This window comes from Canis lupus, chromosome 16 (genome assembly GCF_011100685.1).
Source record: "Canis lupus familiaris isolate Mischka breed German Shepherd chromosome 16, alternate assembly UU_Cfam_GSD_1.0, whole genome shotgun sequence".
In the NCBI taxonomy this organism is placed as follows: Eukaryota; Metazoa; Chordata; class Mammalia; order Carnivora; family Canidae; genus Canis; species Canis lupus.
The window spans coordinates 56,378,365-56,386,666 of NC_049237.1; the positions used below are offsets into that span (position 1 = coordinate 56,378,365).

Consider the following 8,302-nt stretch of genomic DNA (forward strand, 5'->3'; position numbering starts at 1 on the left):
GCCAAATGTGGCACTTTGGTAGCACATGATTCCGTTTACTGTGTTTCCATAATTTTGTATGTGAGAATCTCCTCTGCAACATTCTCGAGGGCTGTGACCTTATACTTTCATTCATAAGAAAGAAATATCTATACGATCTGCTATTTGCAGACATGACATCTGTGATTTGGGATCCCCGCAATGGACCGTAGCATCCATAAAACAACACATGGAACGTAGTCGTGTTTTTTTTTTCTGAGATTCAAATTCCAGGCAAAAGCACAGCATGTGATTGACACTCATCAAGTCTCCGACTCGTGAAGGAGCAGAGCCAACTATCTCTCAGCTCAACACTGCTCCTGTTCTGTCTGGCATGTGATAAAGTGATAAAAAATGTTTCTTTGTGGGAAATTGTAGTAGGATGTATATACTTTTGGGATGTCAGGGGCCTAGCGTGTAATGCTAATCGATGATGTGCAACTCTCCTGGCTTCCACTTAGCAGAACATTTGTAAAAACTGCCCATAAAAAACTCCCAGGCCACAGAGTCAGGTCACTGATATCTTTGTTTCCAGGGAACCAATCCTTTATCTGGACATCCAAAAGTTACACAGGCCTCTCAAGAGCTTTTATTTTTTCATTTTACTTTTAGTTGTTACTGTGCGTGTATGTGTGTGGTGAAGAGTTTCTCAAATTTTTTAATCTCAGGACTCCTCAACCCTCCTCCCAGGTATGATTATATTTTCCACATTTCATGTTTTATTTTTTGAAGACTTGTTTATTGGAGAGAGAGAGGGAGAGAGACTGCGTACCAGTGGGGTGGAGGAGCAGAGGGAGAGGGAGAGAGAGTCCCCAAGCAGACACCGTGCTGAGTGCAGAGCCTGATGCAGGGCTGGATCCCAGGACCCTGGGACCATGACCCGAGCTGAAATCAAGAGTCAGATGCCCGACCTACAGAGCCACTCATGCACCTCCATATTTTATAATTCTTTTTAAAGATTTTACTTATTTATTCATGAGAGACACGGGCAGAGGGAGAAGCAGGCTCCCGTCAGGGAGCCTGACGTGGAACTCGATCTCAGGTCTCCAGGATCCCACCCTGGGCCGAAGGTGGCGCTAAACCCCTGAGCCCCCCCACCCCCGGGGCTGCCTGTGCCTCCATATTTTAAATTAAAACACTATCTTAGAGTATTTATTTTGAGTTCATTTGATGATCACAAATGATAAACCCATTACTTGCTAATATAAATAATACATTTTCATAAAAAAGTGTATTTTCCAAAGCAACAAACACTTGGGTGAGAAGAGCGACAGTGTTTTACATTTTTGCAAGTGTCTTCAAGGTCTAGCATAAGAGAAGGCAGCTGGATCCGCATATTGCTCCTCCACTGAATCTTTGACATGTTTCAGTTGAAGGATATGAAGAAAATTGTTCCTCATGCAGCCAGATGGCTCGAAGATGGAGGGTATTTCAGTGGCCTTGCCGAATACTTGTGGCTGCCCTCCGGTAACTACACCCGAGCTGAGCCACTGCTAGTTGTTCAAAGGTCAGTTGCAATGTAGAGACTGTGCATCGATGAACGTTTCCTGGTCTGTGACATTAAAGCCCATTGGCCATTCTTTCCTTTGATTGGATCTTGTACCCTGGTATGGTTTTATTTTATTTTTTTAAACGATTTATATATTTATTTTAGAGAGAGAGAGAAGGCTAGCAGAGAGAGAGGCAGAGAGAGGGGGAGCAAAGCAGACTCCCCGATGAGCCCTGAGCCTAGCTTGGCGCTCGGTCCCACGACACTGCAATCATGACCTGAGCCAAGGGCCAGAGTCAGATGCCTCACCTACTGAGCCATCCCAGTGCTGCTACCCTGGTGGGGTTTTTTTTTTTTTTTAAGATTTTATTTATTTATTCATTAGAGAGAGAGAGAGAGAGAGAGAGAGAGACCAAGACACAGGCAGAGGGAGAAGTAGGCTCCATGCCAGGAAGCCCGAAGTGGGACTTGATCCCGGGACTCTAGGACTGCGCTTGGGGCCAAAGGCAGGTGCCAAGCTGCTGAGCCACCAAGGGATCCCCCCGGTGGGATTTTATACCATCACGCATGATGCATTTAGAAAACAAATATGGCTTTGCTGAGCTATACATATCTCACGGATGTCGACACATCCCATCGCATGGTCTCCAAAGGCACATTTATTCACGTCATCACCCACCTTAGCAGCACGTTATCACCAGGCCACCAGGTCCCCAGTGGTGGAGGCAGGCTCCCCAGCATTCTCATTTTCCTGCTGGAATGCAACCTTGATGGTTCTTCTCGTGTTGGACAGTGTGTCTGCTGAGTGCTGAAGGGTGAATCGCCTGTCAGTTATTCCTTCAAATAAAAGTGGTGTCCAAGAGACAGCAGCTGTTTGGGCTCACCCTCAACTGCATGGCCAACCTGGGTGCTCAGGAAGTGCCCAGCAGACTCTGCGCAGCCTCCTGTTTGGCCGTGCTCAAGGATAGAAAGGTGCACACTCAGCACAGACTGAACCAGATTCCTGCCGAGGGAGTGTATATGAATTATCCGGAACTGCTTCAGCAGGGATCTTACAGTAGGGATGACTCCTTTCCCCGCAAGTGCACGCAGCTAAGGGATCTGTGACCTGGAGGGCTGTCAGCACCACTGCTTTGTTGCTGGAAAGTCTCCCACACCTGGACTCACCACTGCTCCTGCACCAACAGCGCAGGGGCCCACCCAGTGAGGAGGCACATGCTGTCTTAGCATCAGTATGATGACGCGGGAGGGTGGGCAGGGCTCCTGCAGGAGCCCCCAGGGCTGCCGAGTGTGCAGGGAGGGCTCTGGACCCCAGGATTGAGTGCACACTCTGTGCACGATTTGTGCCTGGGAACAGTTCCCCTGCCGTGTCCCTCCCACCACGGTGCACACTGGCAGTTCCAGAAAGGAACTTCCCGCTATGCGCCCATCACTGCTGGGGTTTTGTCCCCTGCCATGAGGGGACATGCGGGCGGGGGAGCAGGTGCTGCATCGAAGGCTGTGGCTGGGCTGAGGGGGTTTGGGTCCTGGCCTCCCTCTGCTCAGCGCAGCCTATGGACTAGACTTCGTGTGTATGCATCACCTCCTGGTGTCCTGTGGGGCTGCTCCAGGCCTGGGAGGAACACCTGCCCTTCTGCTTGCCCGGAGGTGCCCTCTGCTAACTGGCATCTCACCACTGGGTCTCCAGCGAGGGCTTTACTTTCCCGATTCCACTTCCTCTTTTGACCACTGGCATGAAAGGTGTTCGTCCTTCTGCAGTGGCTCTTTGGCTACTTTTTCTGATGCCATGTGGCCCCGACCTGCCACCCCGGCCAGGTGAGGAGTGCCTCCGTGTTTCTGGCCATGACCCCAGACTTTCTCTGTCTGACCAGGGTGACCCTGCAGGGACACTGTCTCCCTGTCTAGATTGTAATTTTTCTGAGGGCAGGCACTTTGAAACAACAGCTGACCCTGAGTAACATGTATGGATTAAAAAAATCATACACTGAACGAAAGGAACAAAATCTGAAGCTGTGTGAGATCCTGCATACGTGGCATTGGAAAAAGTCAATGCAAAAATGTCCCCCTATGTGAGAATAGGGTCTTTTATGGGGTCTACAATTTGGTGATGATCCTGGTCACTGCGTAGACTTGATGCTCAGGGTTCCTGTTTAAAAACCAAAAAAAGCTGGACAAATACTTTTTAGGAGACTCAAATATAATCAAGGCCTAAGGATCAGCTGGAGAAGGGTAAGAAGGGGTGGGGTGAGAAGGGGTGAGTTAGAAATGGTAATTGTAGACAAGACTGAATCAAGTCACATGATCTTAGCCAAAAGGCTGAGAAGCGATGGGACTAAGCCAAGTCGAAAGCAGTTAATAATGTAAATTTTCCAATTTTTTTTTTAATTTCCTGCTGACACAAGGACCCATCCCCACTCAAGTTATAGTATGCTCTCTCACATGCCAGTTAAAGTAGCACACACATTTACGAAGCCCAAGCTACCAGAAATAAGGGAGGAATGGATAGAAACCCAAACGTTGTACAAGATTCTAATGCAGAAATTATCAGCATTTGAAAGGCCAATTTGTTAAACAGGCAAATGGAGAAAATAGAATTCTTGAACCCCGTCTAAGATTTTAATTATCAGCCTGTACTTGTTTATAGTGAACTTTGTATGTGAATTAAAAAAAAACCAAAACATTAAACTGGGCAGCCAGGTGGCTCAGTGGTTTAGCACCACCTTCAGCCCAGGGCCTGGTCCTGGAGTCCCAGGATTGAGTCCGAAGTCGGGCTCCCTGCAGGGAGTCTGCTTCCCCCTCTGCCTGTGTCTCTGCCTCTCTCTCTGTGTCTTTCAGGAGTAAATAAATAAAATCTTTAAAAAAAAAAAAAAAAAAGAAAAAGATGGCTTTTAGGTGTCTCGTAACCTGTTGGTTCTCCATCATGCTCCCCCTTTCCTTGTGACTCCTCTGTTGAGGGACTTGCCTCATTGGGCTGGTGGATGTCCCCACAGGTTGGATCTTGCTGCTTTCACACTCAGAGCACAACTCGCGTGCATCCGTGACCTGTGTTTTGTGCAGGCAGGTGGTAGAGTCCAGAGGTTTGATCTGATTCCCGTGCCAAGCCCTTGGCTGGACTGTAGGGGTAGGTCTGACATCCGTTTCTTAGGAAGCACATCATGTGTGTTCCCCTGCTCTTTGGATGTCAGTTCGGGGCCTGGACCCGTAATTCACTGAAGGCTGCAGGTGCTGGTATAAGTCTGTCACTTGGTCTCGTTTCCTAGCTGGGATGTACTTGTAAGGAAATGTTTCCGCTCACTGACCAGGTGGGTACTAAGTGGTGTATCTTCATGAATTACAATTCAGTGTGGAGAACGAAATAAATACTCGACTCTTTCCCATTGCTTATCTAGTTTCACAATGATGAATTGGCTTCTTGTCACCCACAGGTGATAAATTATTATCATTTTTCAATAGTACCATAGACTCATGTTTCTATATGTATTCAGGAGGTTTTCACCCAAGGCGGTCGTTACATACATGGGAACAGACTATCCATCCTTCAGCCAATGGGAGCCTCTCCTGGGTGTGTTCTGAGCACCCTGAGCACCCTGGACAGGATCCTGGTTGTGTCTGCTAGCTTCCTTGCTTTCTGCATACTTCCAGACACACCAGGCTCATCTGGAACATGTCCTGCCCCCCCCCCCCCCCCAGAAGTGGAATCAGCCAGCTGTTTTAAGACTATGTTGGGTTTTGTTTAGTTTGAACTGGGAAATGGGCACTTTAAGGCCATGATCTGGGTACTAGGATTGCTCCTGTCTGCGGGTAGGATCGTTGGTTTTAGGCCTTTTTATTTTATCTTTTATAGATTTTATTTACTTATTCATGAGAGATACAGAGAGAGAGAGAGAGAGAGAGAGAGAGAGAGAGAGATGCAGAGACACAGACAGAGGGAGAAGCAGGCTCCATGCAGTGAGCCCGACGTGGGACTTGATCCCAGGTCTCCAGGATCACACCCTGGGCTGAAGGCGGCGCTAAATCGCTTAGCCACTGGGGCTGCCCAGGTTTTAGACCTTTTTAGAGGACAGAGGTGGAACTAAATGAAAAGCTACAGCACCTCAGAAGTTTCTGCAGACAACTTACAATTCAAATTCGGGACAATGGTGTTTGTGTTTGACCACTCACTCCCCCCCACCCCCCGCATCTCCTTTCTTCTGCATGGAGAATGTTGGTTTTCAAGGATGCGGGGCAGATATCAGAAAACTTTTTTTTTTAAGGGCCAGATTGTGAATATTTTAAGCAAGCGGCCCATACCGTCTCTGTTACAACTAGTCAGCTCTGTTGTGGGAAAGCAGCCCTAGACAAAATGTAAGTGCAAAGGCAGAGCTGTGTTCCAATAAAACTTTATTTGTAAGAAGAGACAAGTGGCCCATGCACCATAGTTTGCCAACATCTGATTTAGGAAAAATATGAGAATGCTGCGTATCACTTGCTTTTTCTCACTTTCCAGATAGGTCTCAGAATATGGATACTGATACAAGTGCCATGAATTATGACTTCCTGAAAATAAAGATCTTTAAGTTAAACTATCCATAACCGTCCATTTTTCACACACTTGTCTTGTGTCTGTTTGGTCAGATCACGGTCGTTTCTCCTTTTTTGGTTCTCATTTAATCTTGTTCCTTCAAGTAACTGTATATTTATCTAACCACCAGAGTTGATGTCCACATCGCTCAAGTCATTCTCTTCTTCTGTCTGGAACTTGTTTTCTAGTAGATTCTTTAGGAAGTTTTCATGGGAGTAACAATCCCTGAATTATTCAAGTAGATGTTGTACTTTGCTGGGTATAAAATTTAGGGCTCTCATTTTCTTTCCTGGCAATCTTAACTATTTTATTCCTCTCCTCAAGCTAAAGAATTGGTGTGGAAAAATCTGATGATAGTTTAATTTTATTTTCCTCATGTGTTAAGCACCCTCTTTGCCTCAACATCCAGTGGATTTTCTTCTTTTTTATTAAATAAAGTACTTTCCGTAGTAAATGTCTTGGTGTTGATCATACTGGGTTGGAATTTACAGGCACTCTACTCTTTCAATACATGGTTTCAAATATTTTTTTATTTCAGAAAAGTGCCTTTGAACAGTACTTCGTGTTATGTTCCCTTTCTTTGTCTTCTTTAGGGACCACTTTTAAACACACATTGTATCTTTACTACCTGTCTTCAGTGCTTTCCACCTTTTCTTGAAACATTTTTTTTAATCTTTTTCATTTTGTGTTAAAATCAAAGCCTTTTGCTGGCCTATTCCTCTGAAGGTGTCGCTTGTTGTGCTTGTTTTTTCTTGTGTTCTTGCTTGTTTTATCTTCATTTCTAAAATGCCTTTTTCCTCTAGTTTTCTTTTCTCAAGTTCTGGCGTCATCTCATTTATGAGTGTTTCTACTTCTGATTCATATTGTTTCTTTCATGTCTTATATCTTTGTATTAATTTTTGAATGGTTTTCAACTAGTATTTCACAATTTTATTTATTTTTAGTATGACTTCTGGCATATTTTCACTGTAAAGGTGTATTTTTCTGTTCCTTATTCTCTTTTTCCTCAATGTCACTTTTTTTGTCATTTTTGATAGATTTCTGTTACTTTTCTATTGTGTGTGTATGTGTGTGTGTGAAATTCCTTTTTCTTTGAGGAAAGAGCTTCGTTCAGAAAGCTTGTGTAACTTTGAAGAGGTCGTTCTCCTGTTTTTCTTTTTTTTTCTGTCACCCCACCTTGCCGTGCTTAAAAAATATGGCAGTGTGCCTGCTGAGATTCCCTGGCTCTTTCTCTCCCCCTTTTGCCTCTTTCCTTAATCTGTGTTTTCTGTGTCCCCCTCAGTCCTGGTTCCATGTTCAGCTGTTTCTCCCCGGGGTGGAGGCAGCCTCAGTTTTAGGAGGACCCTGGAGTTACACTAGTCCAGACTTTTACTCTTCACCGTGGGCTCATCACAGCCATGCAGGACCCTCCCTACTTCCATCTGCTGCTTTCCATCTGGAACTCCCTGATCCCCCATGACTACCTGTTGACTGGGGGGGGTGGGGGTGGGATGTGCTCCTATTCTGAGGGCTTTGCTTTACTGCTCTCCTCTCCCATACACATGCTGATAACATGCATGTTTCATGGCTACAGATCATCTCCCCCACCCCGATGTCTTCTAGAGTTGGTAGAGGGGCCTTATCATCCAGTTTCATGTCATCCTTGCACAGGGACCATGCTAATCTTCTCTGTATCCTTCTAATTTTTGTATATGTGCTGACGAAGCGAGCGCCTTATCATCCTGTTTCATTGTAAACATTGATCATGGGCTTTGGCTTTGATAGCTAATTGTTCTGTCAGTTTTTATGTGTGAATTTGAGAAGAACAAAAAATTAGGTTGTCATCACCACCTTCATCTTTTAATTAAATTTTTCTTCCATAAGCAAATATAGTAAGTGATCATTTGCTAAAATGTAAAGCCAGCAATTGACCTAGAGCCCTGGGACAAAACTGTAAAAGGTACTAAAACAAAATGCCTCTCTAAAAAGTCTCAGGACCAGATCATTTTAATGTTAAATTTTGTTTAAAATATTTAGGATGGGGCGCCTGGGTGGCTCAGTCAGTTAAGCATCCAACTCTTGATTTTGGCTCAGGCCTTGATCTTAGGGTCATGAGATCGAGCCCCACGATGGGCTCTACGCTGAGTGTGGAGTCTGCTTGTGATTCTCCCTCTCCCTCTCCCTCTCCCACACCCTGCACCACTCTTTCTCTAGGAAAACAAATAAATTTAAAAAACTAAAATTTTTTAGGTCAG

The 8,302-nt window shown here is 45.3% G+C and overlaps 1 non-coding gene across 1 annotated transcript; it reads right to left on the bottom strand.

Annotated features, from left to right (window-relative positions):
• Positions 1 to 7,673: 7,673 nt before the first annotated feature.
• On the bottom strand, positions 7,674 to 7,780 carry LOC119869652. The gene has a single exon (XR_005371746.1). It is a non-coding gene; the product is annotated as a U6 spliceosomal RNA (small nuclear RNA).
• Between the last annotated feature and the right edge of the window lie 522 nt (positions 7,781 to 8,302).